Source organism: Chamaea fasciata, unplaced genomic scaffold, assembly GCF_029207755.1.
Source record: "Chamaea fasciata isolate MVZ Bird 193981 ecotype frontalis unplaced genomic scaffold, bChaFas1.0.hap1 SCAF_2, whole genome shotgun sequence".
Classification (NCBI taxonomy): domain Eukaryota; kingdom Metazoa; phylum Chordata; class Aves; order Passeriformes; family Sylviidae; genus Chamaea; species Chamaea fasciata.
The window spans coordinates 10,596,080-10,623,835 of NW_027094087.1; the positions used below are offsets into that span (position 1 = coordinate 10,596,080).

The 27,756-nt window shown below is 40.4% G+C and overlaps 1 protein-coding gene across 5 annotated transcripts in view; it reads right to left on the reverse strand.

Annotated features, from left to right (window-relative positions):
• NRIP1 (nuclear receptor interacting protein 1) overlaps positions 1-27,756 on the reverse strand; it is a 73,947-nt gene that overhangs the window by 16,140 nt on the left and 30,051 nt on the right. For 4 of the 5 annotated variants that reach the window (XM_066208514.1, XM_066208521.1, XM_066208519.1 and 1 more), the window contains exon 3: positions 7,377-7,425. The exons of the other annotated variant lie outside the window; for it this stretch is intronic. The gene's annotated coding sequence lies outside the window, so the exon portion shown is untranslated. The remainder of the gene's footprint in view (positions 1-7,376; positions 7,426-27,756) is intronic. 5 annotated transcript variants of the gene reach the window in all.

Consider the following 27,756-nt stretch of genomic DNA (forward strand, 5'->3'; position numbering starts at 1 on the left):
ACAATAGCTCAGCCTACCTTAAGTATTTCTTATTCTAACAAGTACAAGAACAGAGCATCACAGAAATAATCATTCCTAGATGCAGAATACCCCATGCTGTTCGCATAACTTACAATTCACCTGGTGTTTCACAGACATTTCAGTCAATTCCTCACCCAGACTCATGCACATACATTTGTTCTTACACATACTACTGGTGGAATATTAATATTTTGTTCTCTAATGGTACTGAAAGGACATCTTCGAGTTCACTTGGTGATTATGGTCTGCTAACACTCTAGGCATGAACTTAGAAACACTCTCTGCCAAGTCTTTGCTAATCATAAGGAATGAGGAAGAACAGACCTTCAACTTACAAACACCACCTGTGAAGGAAGCAAGTATTTGACACCTAAGCCTGTCCCATCAGTCACTGCTCAATGGTCTTCTGCTGCTGAAGACAAAAAGAGCAGAAATGAAAAAATAATGCAGAGAAATTACACCCCCACCGCACATTCATAAAGGACAAGGATCCAGAAATAGCATGTATCACTAAATCTCAACGTGGGAAAGGGTGATCTAAGCTCAGAAATTCAGTGAGCAGAAAGGCTTATGGTAAATTGAGTCTTCTTATTCTAGAGACCAAGAGCAAAAAAACATACAAAAATCTATACAAAGACTTGTTTTCAGAACAGAGGAGGACAATATACAACAGAATGGACAGAGGATGCACCTTTCCAATGTTTGGTAAACCACTTGCCTATAAATAGGCAATTAAAAGGAAACTCAACCAGATTTCCATTCCCTCTGACACCTACAAAACCAAATCACTGATTATGCATTTAACTCCACATCAACTCCCCAAGAATGAAAAGTGATTAATATACAGTGAAGAAATCGATGTCCTCTCCTGGGCAATCATGCTTTTGAGTTATGATCAATGCATGCAGATAATGCATTTCCACACAACTCTGACCTTCTGCTTGTTGGAGGATCTCAAGATACAGGCATTTATTGATAGCAGTGCACTAAAATGGTGTATTTCTTGGAATAACTGTGTTAGATGGTTTGGCATATGTTAAGTCACTTTATGTTATTTTAACCAAGAATTGGTTTCAGATGTCAAAGTGCAACAAAGGACTAAAAAGTAATGCTCAGTATTTTATTTACAGTAATAGCTGTGTCTCACTTGGGACCAAGCATCTCATGGTTATGAATAAAAGCCACTTTTTAGACTTCTCAATAGAATAGGTTTCAGCTAACTGAACACAAATACACAGCAATTCCAGGCAAGGTGAAATACAGGATCACAGTCACATAGCATTCAACTGTATGTAAAACTTCCATAAATCTATGTTAGAGACCCAGATGATTTGTGGTTTGGGTTTGTTTTGGTTTTTTTTTAAGTGAGTGGAGGGGACACTACAGCTTCTGCTGTAATATGAAATTTCATTGTGTGATGTTTACAAAGGTTGTTGTGGACATAGAAAAGGCTCATATACCTACATTTAAGTGGCAAAAGAGAATTCTGCAACAGCAAGATGGTCTCTAGTAGCTCAATTAAAATAAAAAATTAGGATTTTTTTTTTACTCTCCAAAACAGCAATAAAGACAAGCGAAATTCAAGATAAAACATAAGAACCAGCTTTAGTGAAACCTTGGGAGAAGAGGGTAATAACATCCTGTAAAGACAAAAGGACAAGAAGTCCTTATCATGATGCCAGAGTTAAACTAAAAACATTCACAACATAAATCCCTAAGTAAAATACTGAAAGGACTTGAAGTCACATAGATGTATACAGAGATGATCATCTGACCCACACACACAAAGAACAGGACTGCACCTCATCCCTAGCCATGAGTCAAATCAGAGCAATTAAAATACCAACTTAACTCAAAAGCAGTGAGAATAGTATTTACTGCCACAAAGGCACAGCAAAAACAATGGATAGCTGGTAAAGAGAAGTGCTTAAGTATCCCTCACTGTAATTCAAACTAAATATACTTTGAAATGATTTCTCAAATTTTATGCTGATAATGGTGCCATGCATTTTAAGAAGATAATATGCCATCACAAATTTGTGGAAAGGAAACATTTTATATCTGTTTTAAATGAGTTTTTCATGGAGAAAACAACTGCAATAGCAAAAAAAAAAAAAAAAAAGAAGCTAGTTATTATTATTGCTTGTTCCATTACTGTCAAGAGAGTAAAAACAGGTGCTTATTCCAAATTTAAAATGAAACACAGCAACATAGATGTGTGATTGATTTTTGAAGAAAGCATGTGACTTTCTACATAAAACAACATTACCCCAGAAATAAAAGACCTGTTAAAAACAAATCCATTATTCCATACTTGCGTATAAGTATTAGCCAATTTGGAACCCTATTTCACAACGCCTGTGAAACCAACAACCTCACCAACGCCCTACAAACCTACATGCCCAAAGTGCCAGTGTTACACCAACCAACCGTGCTGCCCTGTTTGCACTTGTTTTAAACAAGGGTTGTGCCCAAGAACCTGCTGAGTACATGTGGCACAAAAGCTCCTACAAGGCAAGCCAGACTAAGGACCTCGTCACAAACCAAAGAAACCCCAAAGATCCTGCCAAGCATCTGTTGTGTAGTTCTCCCTGTGGGAACACGGGACTACAAGTGGCATGAGGAAGGACAGACAGCAGGGACTACTTTCACTGCTGAACCTCACTCAATGCCAAAAAACCCCCACAGCCACTGGTGAGATGCTTGAAGAGAAAACCCCACCTCCAGGCAGAAGGCCCATGCTGACTTTAGAAGAGTTTACTGGTGAGCTAAAGATGTCTTTGTAAGAACCATCTCCCAAACAGAACTAAAAGAACAACAACAAAGTCAATGACTTCTCAAACCCACTGAAATCTTAAAATATGACTGAAAATTTAACTGACCCAAATATTTTAATTTTTCTATTTTACTAAGGTATCCTGTGAAGCTGGAGTATAAATCCTATTAAACTGAACTTATTTTGTCCATCCCTAAAATAGATTTGACATACAAACACAAACACAAGGTCAAGGTCACAGATCAGCAAGAAAGATTACAAAGAGGACTGATGTAAGAGCTGGCATTTGATCAAAGCTCCTGGATGTATCTTTTTTTTAGTACACTTACCAGAAATACCACTACACTTCATTTTCTTCACATTGGTACATTACATGTTTTAAGTATTTCCTATATTTAAGAGTAGCTACTCTGTCCTTATTTATTTTGATAAGAGCTATTAGGCAGGACAGCAAATAAACTAAGGAAAAACTCTTATGTTAAATGAAAAGGAAGTGGAAGACATTTTTTGCCATCCTTTTCACTCTATTCAGCCATTGCTAATATACATTAAATTACAAATCTAAAAGGAAAACCCACTCAAAACACATAGCAAGACCAGTGCTAAAGAGTCAGGACCACAGGTTTTAACTTGGATCAGTCCAAGACACTTATCTCAATATAACAATTGTATATTTGGATGTGCACTTCCAAGCACAACACTTGCTTATTTATCCTAATTATCTGTGTGCACAGCATATATTTCTCAATTAACAAAAAAAAAAAAAAAAAAAAAAAAAAAAAAAACACAAAACCCTCCAACAAAACCCAAAACAAAACAAAAAAAACCCCTCAAGGTCTGTGCAGAACACAATCAAACTAACCTCTTCTGTAATCAGGACAACATTTACCTCCTAGAAAGCTTCTCTAATGCTGAACGCAGAGTAAGTGAGCAGATTAAACAGAGTAGCAACAGTTGAAAGACTCATTAAAACCCAGCTGCTGAAAACAGTCAGCAATGAAAGTCATTTACTGATCTATCCATCCATCCACGCAGAGATACATTCTCAAAGCTTTAAACACATGCAGGAGAGTATTTGGCCTACAGGTCAGGTCTACCACATGTACCCTTCTGGTGCCTAAACATGAGGAAGAGGTGTCTTGGGTGACACAAGGGCATGCAAAGCTGCACTGCTGCTACAAAGTTCAGATGCTCACAGTTACAGGTAGTAGTCCAAAGAGTAGTGTGGCTTGTACTCTTAATTCTTAACCCCCACTTTCAACACCAGCACTGCTCTGATGTTAGTCTAGACACGACTGGGAGTAATTTATATTTAAACAGAGAGATATGTCTATAAATAGGACTGCTTGTGTTAGTATTGAAGCTTTTATTGGAACACATTTGGGGTGACCTGCACAGCTCACTAGAATGTGGGCATCTTGGACATTGCCAGTTAAACCTTCATGCCATCACATATGCTCCTGCACCTTGTTTCAGCTATTTTACATTTGTTTACTAATTTTCCTCCATTTTGTAGAGGCAGTGTATTTGCAGCTGTCTACCTGTATGACTGGGTTGTCTCACCTACCAAAGAAAAAGCCTCAAATGAAAAAAAAGATGGGGAAAAAAGGTTTAAAAACTTGTCTCCTTTTTGAAAATATCCTTCCCAAGAATTAGGTTGTCACCCTTTTAAGCTATAGTGTTGCCTGAGCTGCAAGGGCCAGATACAAATCACTCCTGAAGCCTGGGATGCCGACTTCTCAGCACTGTGGAATAGGTGCTTTTAACTCTGATAGTGATTCATCACATCTTAAAACAGTCACTGGTTTAAGATCAAATTGATTTAAGTTGTAGACCTCAGGGCAACACAATTCTGCTCTTCCTCAGTCCCCCTTTTGTAAGCCCTTTCAGCAAAATGGGAGAAAAGGGGAGGTTGGTAATTTTTTTTTTTTTCAAGTAGAATTTCTATCCTTCCTGCTTTGTGAAAAGCTGACAAAGCTTCACACTGCATTGAAGAGTTAGAATGGGAAAAATAATTTAAAGAAGTAAATCAGGCAATGATTAAAACAAACCAGAAGTTCCTTCCACATCCACAAATCAGCAGCTTACTCTGAGAACCAAGCACATGTGAAAATGTGTATATAGGACATTTCACAACTAAAAAGATTCTGTGAGAAACACCAACTTATTAGCAGTACAGCTGCCCGACATGTGAAACCCTAAAGCAAGCATATTTGGAGTCATAGAGCTTTTTTAAGTTTACAAAAGCATGAAAACTCAAATGTGTGAAAAAGCTTTTGCTTTAACTGAGCTGTATTACAGTAAGTAACTGTTCATTCATTCATTGTCATGGCAAGTCTTCTCTCACGCTTATACTATAAAAACCCTCTTTAATCTTCACAACCAAACCTTTGATAAAACAAGTCGGCAGCAGTTGTGGGTTTGGGGTTTTTCCCGTTAAATACAAGCTCACACTCTTTACACACATAACCTGCAGAAGCAAGAGGCTTCTGCTTGTTTTGAACCTAGGATGAAATTCCCCACTTTTCAAGCAGCAGGGATGTGCAGGCTGCTATTGGCAGCCAGAGGGGTTTGGGCTGGGACACCATGTAGAAAATATCTGAAATCCAGTTCTTGTCCATTCCTCCTTGGAGAGCAGGAACAGGCATCTTTCCACACAGTGATCCAAATGTAAAGCACTTCAAGGGTGCTGTCTTTCAAAAGGGGGTGATGACAAACAGGTGTAAACAACCAGCCAATACAGCAATGACAGTAAGTATGACAGCTAGCACAAAGTACTTCTGGTCAATTTAGTAGTCAACAACAGTCCACAACAATGGGTTATATGCTGAAGGACTGGATGGCTATCAATGCCCAATTCTGTAAAGGTACAATTTTTACTTATTTTTTAGAAAAAATATTGTCCATTTTTATATTTACATGTGTGAAATGTCAAAATATGTTTCTTAAAATACCGTATTGATGAGTGTAGTAGTAAGTTCTTGAACTTTGTACTTCCTTTCCTCTTATTTTCCCTGACGTAAGTACACCTACGAATTTTAATGGGACAATAAAATAATGGCAAGGTTATGCACACATGCAGATCTGTGCATGAGAGAGGAATCTAAATGATGCAACACATATTAAAGTTACAGACATACGCATAGGACAGAGGGGTATCTACCATGCTAAAACCCAGTAACACATCACCAGCTTAAGCATCACGACTACTAAAAGCAAACTAGTTTATATTTAAAGTTTCAGTATTCTTTTATCATTCAGGACAGGATGGGATTCCGATCAGGCAGCATAGGATTACCAAGATGTGCAACATCAGTTACTCCAGTGCTTCCATTCCTCAAGTTGTTCAACACACAGTAAGCATTGCAGGTGATTTGGTTTCCTACAGGCTGGAAGTCTGGTATCGAGTCATCATCAAATAGAATTGGTAACACTGAAAGGCAGTGAGAGGTAGGTAGTGAATTTCTATCTGCAAATCTTGTCTCAGCTTTGGGGGAAGTATCTCAGAATTAGAGTTTTAATCTATTCACTCAATGATTACTGAAAGAATGTGGTGAGAGTGGGGGAAATTGTCATAACAAAAGACCTAAAAGTCAAGAATCTAGCAAATAAACAGGTAAAACTGCACCAAAGTAGCTTAAGCCATGTATGATGTAGTATAAAGTCATTATCTGATAGTTATTTCCTATAACCTCAACTCTATTGATTCAGCTGATCAGGTTATGTTTTATTTCCAGTGTACCCAGCCATAACAGAGATTTGGACACGGCTGACAGGTCACAACCCATGTTCTTTGTGTTACATAGAGCCATCTTTCCTTGATGCAATTGGAAGAGTCATTTCCCAGCTCAATGTAACATCAATAAGTAACTCCAGTGTTTTCTAAATCAATATATAGTAAGGCTTTGTCAATAACCTGAAGGTAAGTTTCACTGCCTGCACTATTACCAAACCACTTTTTTTGGTTTCTTCTCTTTTTGGTCTGTACATAATCTTGCTAAAGGATGGTTTTGTTCAAATTCTGTTGCTCAGTTTCATCAGTGAGTGAGACCTAAAGAACTCAAATGAACACATTAATGTGATTTCATTCAATAGCAGTTAAGACTCATGAGTACCTGCAGAATCTTACAGAATCAGAAACGACTCCCAAATAAATGCTGAAGTAATTAATATTGGAAAGGGAGGTACAAGCCCAAGAGGGCAACAAAGGAATACCAGAAGGAAAAAAAGCCCACAAAAAACCCACAACCCAAAACATCTTCTCAAAGGGACTTCATGCTCTTAAAAGCATACAATTTAAAATCCATCTGAGAAAAAGCCAGAAATTCTGGTGGGCAGGTGAGCATGTGTTCAGCTTCTTAGGAAATTGAGCAGATTGTTACCCCAGCACCCTAGTTAGCAATCTCAGGAGAATGAGATCAGGACTACAAAGGTATGTGAAATGAACCATCTTCTGACTGGGAATTCCTAAGAGGGATAAGGGCCAAAGCTAGTGTGAATGAGAAAGTTACCACTTCATGTCTGGGTGAGAAAAAATACAGGTTCATAAACTTTTCAAGTTCAGGGCAGAAACTCATACCTTTCAAATGTCAATGCAGGGTCTTTGTGAATCTGGTTGTCACTCCTCCCTGCCAAAAATAAATACATTATCATCAGGATGCAGAAACTTACTGTGAAAAATATATTTCTACAGTAACAGGTAAGTTATTCTGTTAATTCAGTATCAGTTCACAAAAGGGAGACTTGTCTTACCCCTTAACAAGGTATCAACAGATTAATATAAAGTTTTCCCCCAATGCTGGTTATACTTGTGGTTGATTTGTGAGAGAATCAGAACTTGACAGATGAAACTGAGCTGAGCAAGCTGGTAAAAGTAACCTGCCAGGAGAGAGGGGATAGCTCTCCTTGCCTGGTTAATACTATACTTTGTGAAAAAAAGTTGTCATCAGGAGATTATCTTTATTCTAACACTCACACTATCCATTTACCCACCATGACTAAAAAAAGACAAAAACACACAACACACCCATGGCACTGCGTTCTGCTTCCCTAAAATCTTACTCATTTTCTCCTGCTATTATCATCATTACTCCCATTCAATCTTCCCTCAGCTCCTCGCTTCCACAACCCACACTCATGTAGCACTAACAAAACACAAAGACCATTCCACACTACACAAAACACAGATGTTATTGTAATCATTCCCCTGAAGACACTCTGTTCATATAACCCTTTGCTTCAACTTTTCAATTGTTTTTCTCTTGCTCTAGATTAAGTTTAGAATTTCTCATCTGAGTTCTATGGACATAAATAATTTTCACTTCTATCCACATAACCTAACCACTTATTGTGTCCTTTTTCCTTACCCTTTTGTTTCCACAAACACCCGTTTTTGCTGTAATACTCCGCCACCTCTCACACAGGAAATTCCATTACGCTTCTGCACTGCTCCCCAGGCGAAGATCATCTATACTCTGGAGGCTCTTTATTCCTCTCCTCCAGCAGTAAATTACCAGAGCAAAAATTAATCCAAATCCACCAAAATACCGCCTGCAAGACCACAAGCCAAAACACTAATGATATATGTTGCTTGCCTTTCCTCACAGACTTGTTTGTTCCCTTTCCCTCATAGTCTATATGAAGTTTAAAATAAATACATCTGCACCTGTGAGATGCTGACAGGTTCAGCTGGACAGCAATTAAATGAAGCCCTAGAGCAACACTGGCCTCCAAAATAAGTATGTTTTCTCTTCCTCTTACAGTGGAAAAAATGCATTTATTGGTTTTGCAGTACAACAATACGTGCTGCTGTAATAACAGTTTTCACCCAACAACTGTCTTTTACTACGTATGATTGGAAGGGAAAGAAAGAATGATATACCCTAAAAGATCAACAGAACATAAAGACTAATGATAGGAAGACAAGGGTACAAAAGGCCTAAAATATAATGTAGAAGGCCTAAAATACAGCATCAAAGGGCTCCCCTTCTCCTGAGCTGCTACTTTTAAAAGTCTAGTGAAAGCTCTTTCACTTCTCCAGCTGGCACAATGACAATATCCCTACCCTGATGCAATCTGCTTTCACTTCACAGGGCACAGAGGCAAGAGAGACCAGAGAGTGAAAAAATACTGCTCCTGGGAAAGAAAGGAGACACTTCTTTTCAGAGAGACCATAACTATTTACTTACTTTTAATCATGACAAACAATGACATGGATGAGGAAACTTTTGAGGAGCAAGGTGAAGGCTGAGGGAGCACCTGTCCCAGGGTCTGGCTAAGCATAAACCCAGACCTCCTCCAGAGAAACAAAGGAAGCTTTCTGTGTCCCAAATGCCTTAATGAAACAACCTTCTGAGCCCAAACAGCAGACTTAATAGTGCAAGTTTCCTTTTTTTGAACATAATTTCTCCACCTGAAACCAGAGTGGTTTGATTTACTGGGTCTACGTCTGAATTCTGTTTTACTGCAAATAAAATGTAACCCTTGCTTCCAAAGTCGCCTCGGTATCTCTCTACTAAATCATGTAAACCAGAGCTTGCACTGGTTTTGGAAAGCACTTTGGGACGTGAACAGTTTGGCTGACCAAGAATAACCTACCAGGATGCAAATTCCACTTGCCTTCTTTATATGCTGCCAGGTTTATGAGAGCAAGTCTGTCTGTGCTTGACATTTGGCATAATTACTACTGTAAAACGTTTTATATTCCTGTAAATTCCAACTATGACCCCAAAGTGCTTACAAGAGAAGAGATGCAGAGATAACAAAGCAGAAAGGAAAGATGTGAGGAAAAAGTAGGTATAAAGAGGAAGTAAGCATCAATGCCAGGAAAGATTGTGAGCCTGTTCAAGCTGCCTGACCAGCATGCCGTCCTGAACTGTAAAAAATGACGTGCAGAAACAGGATAATGTTGGATACTGCACACTATAAAACATTATAATCATTTTGCTTCACTTAAATATAAAGCCAGAGGCAAAACTCTAAGTAGTGTGGTCCCTAAAACACCAGCTGTATTTCTCTACCATGTTGTAGGAAGCATTTCCACTGAACTGCAATACCTTTTGTCACAATACAGATGGATGGAAAGTCTAAAATTTTCAGCGGTTTACACTATTTTTACTGTGATTTGACCAAAGAAACAAGAGGAAGGATTGGAAGTTCTAAAGCATCTTGACTCTGTTGCTGAAAACCATGTGGGAGGGAGAGAAAACCCAGTAAATTACTGTGTATCCATTACCACTCAAGACCAAAAGCTTCACTTATATGGGAGCATAGGGGGTAAAATTCCAAAATTAAAAATTAACAACAGGCTTTAAACAATTCTTGCAATTCCCTTCCACATGTAAGATATAAAGCATGCACTGAATGCAACTTATTTTTGCCAGCTGCTTGGTAAGACATGAACGATTCAAGAACACAGAGTAACAACAAGCTCCTTTCTGCTAATATATCTGGAAAACGTCTTTCTTGTGTTTGCCACAAATTCTTGTACTTCACTTCAGTTTCTTAAAGCAAGTGCGTATTTTTCAAGAGCAAGTATAATCCATGTTCCTCACAAATAATATGACAAGAAAGCTAATAGTATTTATGAAGTCTTTCTAATGCACATCCAGAAAACCCAGACGACTTGATAGGGACATGTATGCACAATCTTTGCCACTTCAGGTACTAAATCCTCCCTTGTTTAACGTTTCTTTTTGTATAATTGGCAAATTTGATTATGAGCTTAATTTTTGCATAGTAAAGCTCATCCAGCCATTTTTAATTTCAAACGGTCTTGCACTCCATCATGACTAGCTGAATGCTACAAAAACTTTTGACATCGTGACGTCATAAATCTTGGAGAACAGAAGAAACTCTCGCAGGAGCAGGGAACTATTGGTAAGATACTTCTTCTATCACTGACTGTACTATGTCAACTGGAACTATGTGCGAGTGTCCACACTTGCAAATTACACAAAACATGCATCTGAACTACCCTTCCGTGAAATTATTTTCTCTGGTAAAATGACAGCCACAGGTAGAAAAGCTGAGAAGAAGAAAATGTTTGAAGTTGACCAAGTATCAGGGGCTTTTCTGATGAAACATATAACCATAATTTTAAAACTTAATAATAACGCCAATAAAAAATAAATCTTAATGTACTCCACCACCAAGCTACAGACCATAAGCAACATCCTAAGTACAGAAAGGACTTTCACAGACTTATCCATTCACCTCATGAATCTGGAAATAAAATCCCAAACTATTTTGGATTTGCGTGAACTACAGAATTAAATTACATATTGCTTATGCATAAACTGAGGTCATCAAAAACCCCACTCACAAGCAAACAAGTAAGAGGCATTTCAGTTACCAAAGACCTGTTTCAATCTGACATCTAAATACCTGATGTTAGATTGCTGCTGCTATTTACAGACTGATCATAGTAATTTCACTCCTCCATTGTCCACCAGGACCTCTCATTACACGCACTGTGTGGGTCTAAACCATGTTGGAGGCTACTGGGTACTGTCAAAATTGCAAGAAAAAAGAGATTCCATCTTGGAACAAAACAGAACATTTTAGGAACATCCATGAACATATCACGGCAGTGCTTTGGAATATTGCTACTCTACGCATGAGGAACAGCACGGACAGGAAAAGATTAAGCAGCTTGCTCAGTAACACATTAACTCCATATTCATAGCAAATAAAGATTTTCTGAATTTCAGCTGAATTACAAGATACTCTCTTTACAGTTCATGGATGTTTCGGGTGTTTAGGTTTTTCCCTTAATAGTGAAACCAAACAGCTGGGTACCTTAAACTTGAGGAAACAACAGTGCTTACTACTAAAGGAGTAGGAATTGCACACTACAGTAAATACCTCTCTCTTCCAAAATAAGACAAATTACTGGCACGCCCATCACCTCAGGTGTGGATGTATGTCAGTCAAATGCAGTAAATATGTGTATTCCACTATACCTGCTGAAACAATGTTCTCTTGAACTAAACACCATGCCAGTACTGAACTAAACACCAACAATGGCATTATGATCAAAAATATAATCCCACCAGCTTTCCCTATTTCTCAGGGATCTAACATGATGATGCAGTCCTAATGAGCTGGGCAAGAACTACTACATGGACTGGAGCTGAAAAGCCCACGGCACAGCAGAAGCTCTTCTGATCCACTGACCACTTTCAGTCTCTTTCCTAACCAAGTACAATAAAGTCCTTCCTATCCTGAAGCAAGGGTCTCTCATAACCCAGTATGTCTGTAAACATACCTAAGCACTTCCTGCCCAAACAGGCCCACTTTTAACCCCTTGCTTTAGAAAGCTGTTAAAACCTGGCTTTTACCAGCCCAATTCAGCTGCAATACACTCACAGCTCAGAAAGACCAGAACACAGGGTGTGCATTCATCCCTAGTTCCACCAGCAGAACGGCAGAACTGCAGCAGCCCCTGCCAGCGGCAGGGCAGTGCAGGAACTGATGCTGCAGCAGCAAGTGAATCCACAGACAGCTTTTTTTGCATGTGCTGAACTGCTCAGTGGTGCCCAGCCCCTGGAATCCTGAATTACTCCAAGCTCCACTGAGCCTCCTCTGCAAGTCCCCTGAGTAACTACAACTGAGCCTGCAGAAATGAGTTTGCTCCCCCTCAGTAATCAATATTAGCATTTTTCTCGATGAGTTTGTACAAACTCAAATTTTATCTTCAAAAGCTGGAAGTTTCCAAACTGACCAAACTCAGTCAACAACTTGGCTCCCATTCATCCATACATTTGTAGAACTCACAGATACCTGCCACACTCTCTTCTTTTTACCAGAGTGAGAGAAAATGGATCAAGCAGCTGTCAGTGGCTCAAATATCTAAGTCTGGGAGGAAGGAAGGCATCCCAAACCTTCTAATTGCTAATACTCAGTGCCACCTATAGTTGATGTTGCAGAAACAAAGATCCAAACAAAGGAAAAGAAAAGGTGCTTGGAACTTTTAACAAGGTTTTATAAACGGCTTCCGGAGAACAGGTTAGACAAAAAATGACTAATAATTTTCATCTATTCCAGATCATTTACCACTGCTGCACTACTAGGTAAGGTGCTAGAATCAAAACCAAGTTCAAATTCATTATATGATTTTACAACAAAAATATCCTTAAAACCCACTGCAAGTTTGAAGTGCAGCTCTCGATTTTCTTATCTTACCACACTGGTCTCCCTCAAGTAAAATTCATCTCATTTTTATTAACAGCTCCATTTCAACCATTCAACCTGGCTCTGTTGCTGCAGATGCTTTGTCCAGTGGTCAGGAAACAGATGCCAGGAGTATTTCATCAGGCCTTACAAAATCCTCACCCGTCACCCCAACAAACTATCAGCAACAGACTACATTTTCAGGGAAAGTTAACCAACACAATAGACACAATAATTCCCTCCAGAGGTTTTGCAGAAGTCTCAGTTCAGTACACAAGGCCATTAATTACACAACTGCCTTTAGCATTAGCACCGGTTGAGTTAAGGCTGCCTTCAGTATCTGCACCGAAAATCTATTTACTTGAAGTTATGCAACACCTCCACTTCCTTTCTTCTTAATTATGGTAGAGCATGGTAACAGAAAGAAAAGGGGTGGAGATGGGGAATAAGCATTTCACAATCTCAAGCAGGGCACAGCTACCTTTCAAAAACAGATCTAAGCTGGAATTCATCTCTGAAATCTGCCAAAATTGGTAGTAACACTAAGCACCAATTCTTACTTAAAACTTACATTAGTATTTCCAGAGGAAAAGTTGTGTAATAGAGGTAGTGAACACTGGAGTCAACTGCATACTTCCAGTAAAAGCAAGAATTGTTTTTAAAATCTGATTTATTTGCTTTGGGTTGTGTTTGGTTTTGGGTTTTCTTCCTCATTTGGTGTCTTCTCCATCACCCTTCCCCACAATACAACAGTCTACGCCACGCCAAACTGTATTCCAAAATTCTCATCAGGATTCTAATGTCATCAGTTATGCTCAATCAGTAAAGTTGGCAATAGAAGTTTTCATTCGGCAAACATCCTTCTATTTTCCATTTAAAAAAATCCAAACAGGACAAAAACCCAAACCAAAAAAACCACCTCAGAAACTCACAGGCTACCCAAGCTGATCTATTCCATGGCACTAAGAAAATCAAGACAAAATGAAAAATAGCACATCATCAGTCCTCTTTAAATTATGATCTGAAGAGTCTACCTCCTATCTCTAATATACACCAAAAATTGACGAAAAACACTAAACAAAACCCCCACAACTCTCAGAACTGGCTCTTCTCAACAGAGGAATTATAAGAAGTCCCAGAGCAGTCACAGCAATCTTGACTGGTAAAATGTTTTCAAGGACTTGGATTTAATCACATGTCATTTTCTTTTCCTCTGATCATTTATTTAAAGTCATAGGTTGAATTATTTATGAACAAAAGTTAATTTCATTGAAATGCAGTATTGTCCTGTATTTATCTAACACCTTCTTCAGAACTCAACGTCCTGTCACTAACTGGTTAAAATCTACAAAAAATGAATACAGAATTTGAGATAATTAACCATTTCTATAGCATTACTGAAACCCTCTACCAAAACCTGGTGAAATATGGTGAAGTCGCTGGAGCCTCCCATCTGCTGTGTAAATTGTGCAACTGTTTATACCACCTTCTGTTTTTGTGACAACATGTGTTTGTGTTAAAAAATGTAATTTGAGGGAAGAATAGCTTATTCACAAAATATTTGGTTTGAATATATAAGTTTTGAGTAATCAGTTGCAACTAAAGTCATCATATTTGTGTCCAAACAGTCACATCACAGAGCCTCCCAAATCGGGGGTCTTCAAAAATTTTCTTAGCTGCCAAGGGATCTTGAAGATCAACAACTTGCATGTGTAAGGCTGTATTCACACTCTTTGCGAGGTGTAAAATGGAAGCTCAAGGGTACACTCATATAAATATACCCCACATCCATAAAGTGTTAATCTTAAGTCAGCAAGGCCGTATGACAGAAGTAACTATTACAGTGCATGACTGCTGCTCAGTAACACACCGTTTTCCAAGTCCCCCATTTCCTTAAAGCAACTCATTTACTTGTCACCTGCCAGGACAAAGAGTAGAGAGGATTCCACAAATACCTCTGTGGCTTGTGCGTGGTGATAACACACAGGGAAGGATGGATTTTCATTTTCTCATCAAGTTATTAGATTAGGTTTACATGCAGATTTAAACGCCCAGGAGGAGTCTGCCACCTGTCCTAAACTTAATTAGTCAGGAATGTCTGCATGACAAGAGCAGATACTTCAGATATTTCGGAGTGACCACAAGCAAACATCCAAATAATCAGCGACACAATTTCAGTGACGCCAAGAACGAAGCACAGCCCTCTGTGAAACAGCCTGGATTTTATTAATGGAGTGCTTCGTACTTCCCACACAACTGACATCAGCTGAGCATCTGTAAAACCAGAGAATCAACTATATAAAGTCTACAACTGGGTTAAGGAAATGAAGAGCCCTAGGCTTCCCATTAAAATAGGGGTGCATATTTACACATTACTAAAGGGAGAGTGGTGGGTGTGCGTGTGTGAGAGATGAAGACCCAAATCCTGTAAGACGTTTCCTCAGCTTTGTTCTTGTGCTGTTTATCATCGCAGCACATCTAAGATTTGCGGGTTTTTGTACCTCCCCCAACCCCCTCACATACCCCTCCTCACACACACACACACACAGGACCATCACAGCAGATTAATAACTAGAAAAAAACCAACTCATTTTCATTTAAAGAGGCAAGCACATCCATGTTCAAGTATATTTCACATTAATCATCTCGCAAAAAGCTAAACCCAAACCCCCTTAAAACATTAATTAGAATTTTAGCTGTGTAGGTACGCAGCAACTTCTGACACTGATGTGAGAAACTGAATAGAACACAGAGAATTCAGTTAATCATCTCCTTACGTTGCCATTGGCACATAAATTTGTCTCATTAGCAGGGGCTACTTAGTTCGCTGTAGTAAACAAAGCTGCCGATATACGACAGCCTCGCACACTTTTCATTCATTCACGTATTTTCCTTTCCCTAGACTTCTAGCATGTGCCACAGAAGAGCCGAATGTTAAACATTCCTGGAGTGTCACAATATGTAATACAATAAAACAGATTACAACCATACCTTTCTTTCACAGCAGTGGTGCCAAGCACAGGTACACTGTAGCAATCAATTTGTTCTGCAGACAGTAAGGCTTTCATAGAATACTAATGCAAAATCTCTTTTCTTTCTCCTTCGACTTGACTCCCCAATGCCTGGGTCCCGACCAATACAAGGAGGAGGGCAGAATGTCTTCTGCTGAGATAACCACAACTACTAATCAAGTATACGTGTACAAGGGCACAGGATTAAACCTCCACCGGGCTTGACTCGGGCACGGAGAGCAGCTCAACACATGCACAGCAAGGTCAGAATTAAACACACGCTCACACGCACGCGCATCTACTTGAGTGAACTAATTTATCACACTTTACCACTGACGGCTTTTTACCTCAGGGGAGTAAAATTACATCCTGGAGAACTGACGAGGTTCAGACACAACAGTTTCCCACAACAAATCAGATCTCTGGGAGAAGGGAACCAGGCTCAGAGGTGAACGCTCCTCTCCCAGCTTCTCAGAAACTCCATGCGCACCACGCTGTGTGTTTGTGCATGTGTCTGTGTGTGTGTGCAGGTGATTGCACACACGTGTGTGACACACGCCGCCAGGCACTGGCTAAACCGGAACCACAGTGGCAAAGTTCAAAAACAGGCACTAACTCCCTTTGAGAGAGTTCTCTTTCTGATTATATTTATCTTTACCTCTTAACATAATCAATCTATCAAGTCTAATTACTCCAGAAGAAAGCATTTTATTATTGTCTAACATAGCAAATGTCAAACAAGCTGTTCATTTACCTTGAAGTTTATTAGCATAGAAATGCAACATGAAGATGCTCTCAAAACACTGTCACTTGTATTCACAACATTTTCGAAAACACACTTAGCAGGTTTTTATTGCCTGGCATAGTTGGATACTGTTTTAGTTCTCAAAATAGGCAAGGCATTATCTTAACTGTATCGCCCTTGAGCTGATATAAATAAGACTTTTACTTTAAGCATCCAATTTATATTAAACTTTTCTCTTTGGTTCTCTTTAAATAAAGGCTTTTCCCACATTCCAGTCAGCCATACATATGCAAAATACATGTGTTTTCATAGAGGTTCATATATGTGTCTTTCAAGGAGTTAAAATTTGGCAGGGATTTTTTTTTCCCCTCCTTAAGTTCTGCCCTGTCATGCATCCTTCCTGGCATTTTCCTTCCAGTTCAACCAGATGGACATTTTACCAAAAGCATCAAGATGAACCCAACAAATTGTCATCGGTGGGGTTTTAACAACACTGCTTTTGTACATTATCTGAACTGAGAAGAAAACACTGCAGAAATGCTCCCCAAAACAACCTCCAAAATAATGCCTGGCACTTTACCTAGGACAAATTAGCAAAATATTTTTGAAATATCAGTGGCTTTGCAGAGACACCAGCAAAAAAAGCAGCGTTAATCAATACTGATGAGTTTGTCCTTGACATACTGACCGTGTCATCGGGCTATTGTCATGTGATATCATGTCATTTCCCCACCTGGCTCATGACCTTGTCCTTTAAATGACCCAAAGCTTCCCTCAAGTAGCAGGAGGCCCCTCCCCGCTGCCTCAGCAAGGTCGAACGGGTCAGCGTGTCCTCATCTATAATCCACCACCATTTGTCAGCAGGGAGGCTGGAGGAGGCAGGCTTGCTACAAGGGGAGAATGCCCAATTAGGCAGCTGTCACACAAAGCATAGGCTGCAAAATTATCCCCTGTCAAAAGAAAGAGCAGCTGCGGGTGCCAATTACAGCAACCTTTCAACCCTTTAGGTACTGGAAACTACACAGAAGTAAATGAAGTACAATTAGTGATAACAAATCGATGAATTAGGACAGTAAATTAGAAATTACTAGCAGGTGAGCTTAGGTCTCCCATAATATTAAGGGCACAGCACACCCCAGGCAAGGGCAGGAATATACAGATTTCACAGAGCACATCAGTTTTGTCTTATCCTTGCCTTCCTTGTGTGGAGCCTGTTTCCCTCTGTCGTTTTCTTCTCACAAGCCTCGCCTGAGCCAGATGGTGCAGGGAAAGGAAAAAAAAACAACCCAACCCAAAGAAGAAAGAAGTTGTAGAACCCGATCTTCCCTCTTTATCCTGGCAAATGCAGTTTCCTCCTTTCTCAGGAGGTCCTTAGAGCTAGCACAATCTCTTTCTAGTAAGCACACTCCATCTGACATTTACTGCACTGCAAGTTCCAGCTGAACAAGATTTACCCCAGAAAACAAAAGCAAAAAACCAAAAACAAAACAAATACCATCCCCCCCCCCCCCCCCAAGAATAAAAACAACCAGAAAAAAATAGATCCTCCGGTAAATGTTATGTCAGTTACTCTTGAAGCACTTAAATCTGAGTTAAGTGCTAGACTTTTGGACTTTTGATGACAGTGGAAGACAAATTTCTTCACATTTCAGTTCTCAGACAAATCATGCAGTGGCATCTATGAGCACTTACAGAGCCCAAACTTTGCAGGCAAAGCTTCTACTCCATGATTTTTTGCCTTTTTCCACTTGGTGAACAACTCACAAGTGTTTTTCTGCCCTCACTATTTTATTAAGCAGACAAGCTGGAAAGTTACTATGTGCTGGCATCAAAAGGCAGGTCCTACAGACCACAGTAAATCCAACTTCTCCTCTAGTGCATCAGGTCAATCCTTTTAACAGGAGAGTGATACCCATGCATACCTGGGACTCTGCATGCCCAAGGAAACCACAGAAGGGGGGTCACCTTACCAGCCCCTGGCATTTACAGGATAAGAAGCTTGGAAAACAGAATAAGGAAAAGAAAAATAGGGGAATAGGAATAAAAGTATGAATAATTAACACACAGCCACATCAAACCATGGCTGAGACAGTGGTACCAACACCTTTGTATTTAGGTGCTTTGACTCAAAGTGACAAGCAAATCTGAAGAACAAAATTCAAATTCCAAGATGCCATCTCCTCTTCCCAGCCAGCTCACAGTCATTTCAAACTAGGTGAAATTGCCACTTCTGGTCAACTCTCTCCTTTCATTTCTCATTCCCTCATCCCAAATCCACCTTTAGTATGTTCTTATGCCTTGCAATCACACTGAGCACTGAAGACAGGAGTCCAGATTCCTCCCAAAGGCAGCTCTGAAGAATACCTGAATACTTGCACTCTATTTCATACATGTACTCACACATGCATACATATATTAATGCTAATACATTCATCAAAATATGAGATGGAGCAGAAATTAAGTCATTGATCCCCAACAAGCAGTTTCCTATAGCTACCTCTTGATCTCTAGCCAGTGAGTATTGCACTGTTTAACAAAAAAAAATCTTGCTGTCGAAACTCTGATAAGAGACAGGATAATAAAACACTAACTATAAATAGATGCAAAAAATGCTCATTTAACAGCAGTTGCAATAATGCTCATCAAGTCTGACATTTCCTTTTGAGAACCATATGGAAACCGTAGAGCACTGAAAGAGTTAATGTGTTTAGAATTCAGTTTCCATCATACTTGGGTGACTATCTCTTTAAATAATTTAAATCCTCTCCATCAACTACAAAGCTGTTTTGAAGCCATTTAGCTTTGTTCTTTACATGTGTTCTAATTAAGAAATGACCTTGTCATCACACACACCAGAAATCCTGGATTATTTCCTGCAGCAAAAATCTACGAAGCCAAAAAAAAAAAAGTCAAAAAGAGAAAAAAAATATACTTCTTCCTTTAGTGAGGAACTGAGGAAGTTGTTGGTTGGCTGAATGCTGAAACAGTTTCACCGCATAATTTTTGTGTGTGTGTGTGTGTTGTTGAATGTCACAGGGCGGGTTAGCGTGACCTTGAGCTGCATCAGCAGCACAGCAAGGGTCGAGATGCCTGCAGGCGCCCTTGTACTGGATTTGCAAGACAAAAACCTTCAAACTGGCTGAAGGACATCTTAAATCTCTTCAAAGGTTTTCCCGAACTAATCTGGGCTGCTCTTAGCCGGATCTGTGCCAGTGTGAGAGGCAAAATTAAAAACAAGGTCTTTGACAGGATGCTGTCTCCTCTTAACCCTTGCCGTGCAGGCGGCGGCATCGCGGCCGTGCTGGAGGGACGCTCCGGAACGCGCCGAGGGAGGCTCAACCCGCAGCAATTCTTTCATAACCAAATTATGTAAGGCACCATCCACCCGGAGCGGGGCTCCTGCTCCCGCCGAGCACCCAGGGGGCTCTCCCGCACCGCCAGCCCACCCCTCACCTCCCCCGCTGCTGGAAGTGCCATCTTCCCAGCACTCTGCGGGGACAGACAGAGCCAGCTCGCCGGGGGGCAGAGAGGGGCTCGATGCCTCTTCTCCCCCCACAAACATCCCGGGCGAAGATGCTTTTTCCAGGTGGAAGCCGTAGCACCCATCACGGCACGCTGTGCGTGTTAGGACCAGGCAGGTAAGGAGGAGGAGGGCCAGGAACACGCAGAGGGGGCTGCTGTGGCAGGCATCAGACATGTTTTACGAGAAGAAATTAAAAAGTGACCACTTCTCATCCAAACCTGTGATTTCTTTATCAGCCATCCCGAGCCAAGCAGGAAGCAGAGCAGAGGGTATTGATATGCGATGGGCCTACCAAGGGTTGGAGAGCATGACTGTACACACGAGGGAAACAAAAACAAATAAACCACCTGCCCGGCCTGCCTGTGACTGCTCATCATCCCACGAGTGACAGAGGCAGAGATAACCTCTAGGAAAGGCCCTAAGAACACACGGTTACTCCATGAAACTACAAGTTTACCCAATGGATTTAGCAGCTTTATTCAAATACAACTCTGGGCATATCGAAGGGATGGGTGCTTCCTTCAGGAGTGTATTTGCACACAGAATCGCCAATTCCACCTCCAGTAAAATTTTGCCAAGTAGGAGAATGCTCAGTTAGAAAGCAACATGGATCCCCATATCTGAATGTGGAGAAAAAGGCATCACCTCATTCTCCCCATCTGTTTGAGTGGTGGTATGTTGGTCAGACTAAACTGGGGCAAAAAAAATACAAATGGGTTAAAACAACCTCAGCTGAACCAAAAGGAGCCAGCATCACACTTCAGAACTGTCTTCTACTGTTTCTAGGATATCCACCAGGCAAGTCCTTGAAGAGAAAAGGAAGGAATCCCTCGTACCAGCAGAGGGTGTTGTGATTCTTCTCTACTTGAGCACGGAAGGCTTCGTTTAGTCTGGTTTTGTACAGTCATTTTCTAGGCACTGTAGTCTGTTACACGGTAACAAAACACATTCAAGTTTACTGAAGGAGGGCACAGCTTCGGCAGTTATGTCACAACTGCTATAACACTACCCTTCACCTACCACGAAAATAGATTCACTTCCTCACTCCCAAGAACCACAGCTCTTCTCACAAAACACCCTCCTTGTTAGAAGGCTTTAACAATTTGAAGCATCCGTTTTCAGTAACATCAGTGACAGTGCCTTCGGCATCCGCAGAGGAAGAACTTGCACCATACAGATGCTTTTCCACAGGCCTAAAGTTTCCAAGGCATTTGTTACACCTGGACAGAAGGCCACAGTGTTCCCACAGCACCTGGTTGTCAGAAGAACCCCTGTGATTACTGAGAGCAGTCTCAGGGACTGTTCTGCCCCAGAAGCCCCACATCTCTGCTCGCAGCCCCAGGGAAGCAGGAGGCTGGGGGTGGCACACACCTCATCTCCCTTCTCCAACACATCATAGACCCTGGCAAACGGAGACTGACCAGACCCACACATGGGGATTCACTGATCTTCCTGCACAAAGGTGTTCTTCTTTGCAGTCTTTCAGTGACAAGATGCCAAACAGGCAGCCAACTGGGAGGAGTTTAAACAAAACAAAACCAAAAAAAATCCCAAAAACCAAAAAAACAAACAAAAAAAACAAACCCCAAAACAAAACAACAACAAAAAAAAACCCCAAAAAAGAACTTCAGCCACTTAGTTTATTACACAATTATTGCAGTACTGCATGCTATGCTGTGCTTCCTAGAAAACTTCCCAGTTTACCCCAATTACCAGGAAGAGGGATCAGAAGAGACCAGCAGAAGTAGCTCCCATGTTGCAGGTTAGCTTAGCAGAAAGCACCAAAATGAATCTTCATGGTATGGCCATGCCGACATCCGTGATTTCTTAAGTGTCTCCAGCGTATAACAAGACGAAAATATATTATGGTTTTTCCAAACACCAAGCGTTGTGAAAACCACCAAAACAAAAACAAAAAACTCCAGTTGCAATGTTCCAGCTGAGCAGGGTGACTCAAAGATGCAACAAAAGCTTTCAAGCCACACAGTCGTTGCTGCCAAGTATGGGACACGTTGTGTGGCCCTGCCAAAACTAGAAGCCAAAAGCCAAAAATACAAATTAGCAGCTTTCTTCCAGGGCCACAACAGTTCAGTAAAAACTTTCCAAATCAGGCCGTCCCTAGGAGGTTCAGACAGAAGCAGTGAGTGCAGTTATACAGCACCACTCCGAGCAGCTCCCAGCACACCCACACCACAGTCATCATAACAATGTCACATCTATGGAGCTAGACAGTCACTACCAGCTGTAGTGGTACATTCTACCCATCTGATGAAAGCAGTCTCTGTGGGTACAATTTCTCATGGACGGCAAGCTGCAGAGAGTAAGGCTGTTCCCTGCCTGCTCCTACTCACAGCAGTACACACAAGCTCTGTCTATGAAGGACAGGACGAGCATTTTACAGACCACCCAAATACAGGGTGTCCGCTCAGTCTTAACTCTGCCATTTTATAACTGTTGGTTCTGAATACACTACATTCATTTCTTTAAACCTAAGACTTATTTTGTACACAGTGCATCTCAGTGCAGCAGAAAAAAAAGAAGGGACAAAGATGGCAGAAGTTAATATATTCTCTTTCCATTTGGACGCCATTATTAAATAAAAAATATCTGCTGAGGATGCTACTGACAAAGCCATTCTCTTGGAACCATAATATCCCATCGGCATTTGCAGAAACAGTTGAAAAATCATGTTGTGACTGACCATGTCTCCCAACATTTCTGGCTTAACTTTCTAGCAGCACACAAAGAAGCCCTTGGTCTACCAGAAAAATGAAAATTAATACTACTACAAAACATTAGGTATATCTACCTTGTAAGAAGCTTTATCAGTAGTGTATTTGCTTTAAGCATGCTCGATATAGCTGGCTTTCTTATACTAGTATGCAATAACTGACTTATACTAGTATAAAATAAATTAATACTGTAATTACTACCTGACAGTAACAGGTAGGGGCAAGTACTGAATAATGTATATTAAAGTGATCAAATACTGTGATCCTTCCCATATTCTCCACATGGAGAAGGATGGTGAAGGGTCTGCAGTGGAAGTCATATGGGGACTGGCTGAGTGCACTTGGACTGTGCAGCTTGGAGAAGAGGCTGAGGGGAGACCTCATTTTTGTCTTCAACATCCTCACAAGGGGAAGTGGAGAGGCAGATACTGATCTCTTCTCTCTGCTGACCAGGGACAGGACCTGAGGGAATGGCATAAAATTATGATTGTGTCATGGGAGGTTTAGGCTGGATATCAGGAAAAGGTTTTTCACCCAGAGAGTGGCTGAGCACTGGAACAGGCTTCCCCAGGGAAGTGGTCACAGCACCAAACCTGAGAGAGCTCAAGAAGCTTTTGGAAAACACTCTCAGGCACATAGAGAGCTGCATCCAGCTCCGGAGTCCCAGCACAGCAAGGACATGGAGCTGCTGGAGCCAGTCCAGAAGAAGTCACCAAGGTGATCAGAGGGCTGGAGTAGCTCTGCTGTGACGAAAGGCTAAGAGAATTGGGATTGTTCTGACTGGAACAGAGAAGGCTTGGGGGTGACCTAATTGTGGCCTTTCAGTGCCTGAAGGGAGCCTTACAAGAAAGATGGAGAGACTATTTCAAGCACCTGGAGTGACAAGACAAGGGGGAATGGCTTCAAACTGACAGAAAACACATTTAGACAGAGTATTAGGAAGAAATTCTTTACTGTTGAGGATGGTGAGGCACTGGAACAGATTTCCCTGAGAAGCTCTGGATACCACATCCCTAAATTGTTCAAAGCCGGGTTGGATGGGGCTCTGAGCAACCTGGTCTAGTGGAAGGTGTCCCTGGCTCATGGCAAGGGGTTAGAACAAGATGATATTTGGGGTCCCTTCCAGCCCAGGCCATTCTATGATCCTGTGGTACAAATGAAACAACCTTATTCTGCTGAGATCTCAACAAACACCCAGTCATCTTCCACAACTTGCTAGTAAAGCTCAATGTTTAATTTACGTCTCCCACTGACTCTCAAATTCTCACCACAGCAATCTTCTGCAGATGTTTAGTCAAAAAACAGTTACTCCAAAACCTGCCACACCTTTTCAAAAAGCGGATCCCAAAAAAACCAAGGCTGATGACCCACCCAGATAGCACCACTCATTTTTGAGGGGTTCATTTCTTGCTCCAGTCACCTCAGATACTAATTATCAACACTTCATGCAACATACACTCACAAATTCGTTTTATTCTAATATTTAACTTGTGTCCTGATTGTGAATTACATGAGCATTTGCAAAGAGTAAGGACTGTATCAGTGTTTAAGACTGTATTTTGCTGAATCAGGACCCTGAACCTTAATGCAGGTTTTTCTCATTGCTGTGCCAGTTTATTTTATTCAGTACAAAGCCACCAACAACCTTTGAGTTCTTCTGCTCAAGGTCATTTTTAACATTCACAAGCACAGCCTTTTGGCTGTCTGCAGAGCACTGATTTTTTTTAAAAAGTGGATTTCAGAGCAAAGTGATGTCTGGAAACATCTTTAAATAGTGAAAAACACCCTTTAAAGTTGCCTTAATAATTCTACTTGGCTACCTTTAATACCATAGGCTTTAATTTCATCACCATCTCCCCATCCACCCGTATCTGGAAGGTATAAACATGATATAAAATCTGTTTCAACTCCTGCAATCTCGACGTCTAAGCTGCACATCCCACTCTTAGCCTCTGAAGGCATCCAGTACACAATCAGGTCCTTGAGCTCCTTCCCCTGTTCCACCAGACACAACATTTTCTAAATTTGCACTTAAAAGGGCAGGAGTAGGGTGGAGAGCTACCTACATACAACAATAATTTGCAATATTAAAAAAAAAATCCAGAGATTTGTTTATATTATGTTTTATAAAGTTAAACACAATTCCCTATTCCTCAGTCATCTTCTTTCATCACCCCAACTAACCTCCTTAAACTTCTGTATCACTTCCTCCTTCTTATAATTAAGGATGTGGGATTGAAGGGGGTAATAAAAGGAAGCACTTATTTTATTTACACTTCTGATTGTGTTGTATTAAATATTATTAGTATTTTTATCAGCACCTGACTGACAAAGAAACATCACAAGCCTTGGAAAGGAAAACAACAGTATGTTTTGGGGAGTTTGGTTTTTTTAATATAAACAAACATATCAGTCTCTGCATCACCACTGAAATGCTACATTGCCAATGTTCACCTTCAAATACTCTAGTTTAAATACTCTTTGTTTTGTCTGTGCAAACCTCAGTACAAAGCAAGAAGCAGCATACTGATTACAGAAAATACAGCTAGCCATGAAAATTGAAAAGATGGAAGTGTCTGGCAGGCAGGCATGTTTTGTATACACTGAACTTCCACATGTGTGCATCTACCTTAGACATGCACACTTCATCCTGGTACCCCAGGCCGCCGAGAAGAGATCAAGAAGCTGACAACCAGGTAAGCCCAACAGGAGAGTGAATTACACTTGCAGGGTTCCAGCAAGGATCAAACTTTGATGCTGTTTCCGTGTGTCCAACAAAATAGCTGAAGCCAAGAGCAGTCAGCAGCAATTCCTGGTTAAGTGTATTTGCCTGCACAGTTGCCAACAGCACTTCCTTCTCCAAAATAGGCTTCATTAATTCCTAGGTGTGCAGCGGCTCAGACTCTGGCTCTCCCACTAGCAAGGATGTCAGAAACCCACCCACAACAAGTGTTCTCTTGTTACTTTGTTATTTCACTTTACAACAGTCTCAATTTAGAATTACAGGCGTTTTGTATTATACTCAAGCCAGAGACTGCCACTTTATTGCACACGTCTAAATTTGCAACATATTAGGCTCTCTTTTTTTTTTTTTTTAACCTTAGAAATCCAAAAGGTTATGAATCTTTAATACGTTTGTAGGTTTCAGGCCTCTTGACTATTTCTTAGCATAGAACTCAAAAGTGGTACCAAATCTCACATTAAAGTTTAAAGAAACTTAAGTACAAGAAAGTGAGATTTATTCTGTCCCTGGTCAAGCCATAAGCTTAAGTAAGGACCAATTCTTCATTTACATAAGAACCAACAGTTTTAAAGTAAGTAACAACAGAAATAACAAAGTCATGGAAAGAAAGATGGGCAATTATCCTGAACTGCTCCCCTCCCTTTTTTTCTGTTTCTCAGAAACACTAGATGGATCCTTTTAGCAACAATGCCTCTGATCTGTCTTGTAGCAAACATAACCCCCTCAGCCCGAACACAATGCCTCTATGGAACGAGCTCCATATGAAACAACCAGCTCCATACTCTCAGCAATTTCTCTAACTGCAGCAGGTCTTGCCAAACTACTGGCTTAGGAAAATAGAGAGCACACCAAAATTGTTCTGCTTTTTCATAAGACACATTAGGCTTCTATTTAGTGCATACCACAAAATGTTAGTCCAGTTTCTCAAGGTGTGCAATGGTTCATTCGAGTTTGTCTAATTCTTAGTATTTTTCCAATAGTACAATCGTTACCACCACCACCCCCAGGCTGGCCGATTTAAAGAATCAGAAATATGAAGCTTTCACAACTTTTTTCACTGCACCCGAAAATTTCAAAACATTTACAAAATCCTTGTCACTTTTCAATTATTTTCATTTACGGATGACTAACAGTATGTCTGTGCTAAACACAGACATAAAACACATTCCTCAAGAGGCATGAATCGACATAAAAACAAAGATTTTCCAAATTAAAATACTGGGAGAACAACTATTTACCTCAAACAAAACCAAAAAGCAACTTAATTTCTCACCTTCCCAAACTTCCATGATCATCACAAAAATGATTTATTAGAAAAGTACATAGTGCACATAATCATTAAAACCAGCATTATTCCACTGTTTCATCTTTCCTGCTGTACAAATGACCCACTGTTGAAAAACCATGGATAAGAAGAAATGCAGCACTGGGAGAAGGCAAACTGAGTACTAATTTGAAAAAGATGAAGATGGAACATTACTACTGTAAACATAACTTACATAATTTTTAAAATTGTTGTATAGATAAATATCCGATGTCCTCCTACAGGTTGTCTTAACTTTCTGTGGTTAATGGATCAGCCATAATAGGGAGCGTTTGACAAAACTCTAAACCTTTCCTCCTTGCTATGTTTATGTGTTGGTACTAACAAACATCAAACAAAGGCCGACAACAAAGCACTGTCCACAGAAAAAATAAAAGGACCCAGCTTATTTGCTCACAGGAGCAAAATAAACATTATAATACTCTCCAAAAGCATAAGATGACCAACAAAAACAACTGTACATAGAGTTCACCTACACAGGTGGCTCTGTGTTGTGTATCCCCACATCACCCAAAGGATCGCCCGTGCTCATGAGGCAGCCTTCTCCCCTCATCTGTCACACTGACAACAGGCATCTAAAGAACAGAAAAGAAATGGGCATGGGAAGAACCTCACGGAAAATTTCCTTCCCTTAATTCTCTTATGTATGAAGCCCACAGCAGGAACAATTTGACTGTGGAATATTCATGCTCACTACCACCTGACATC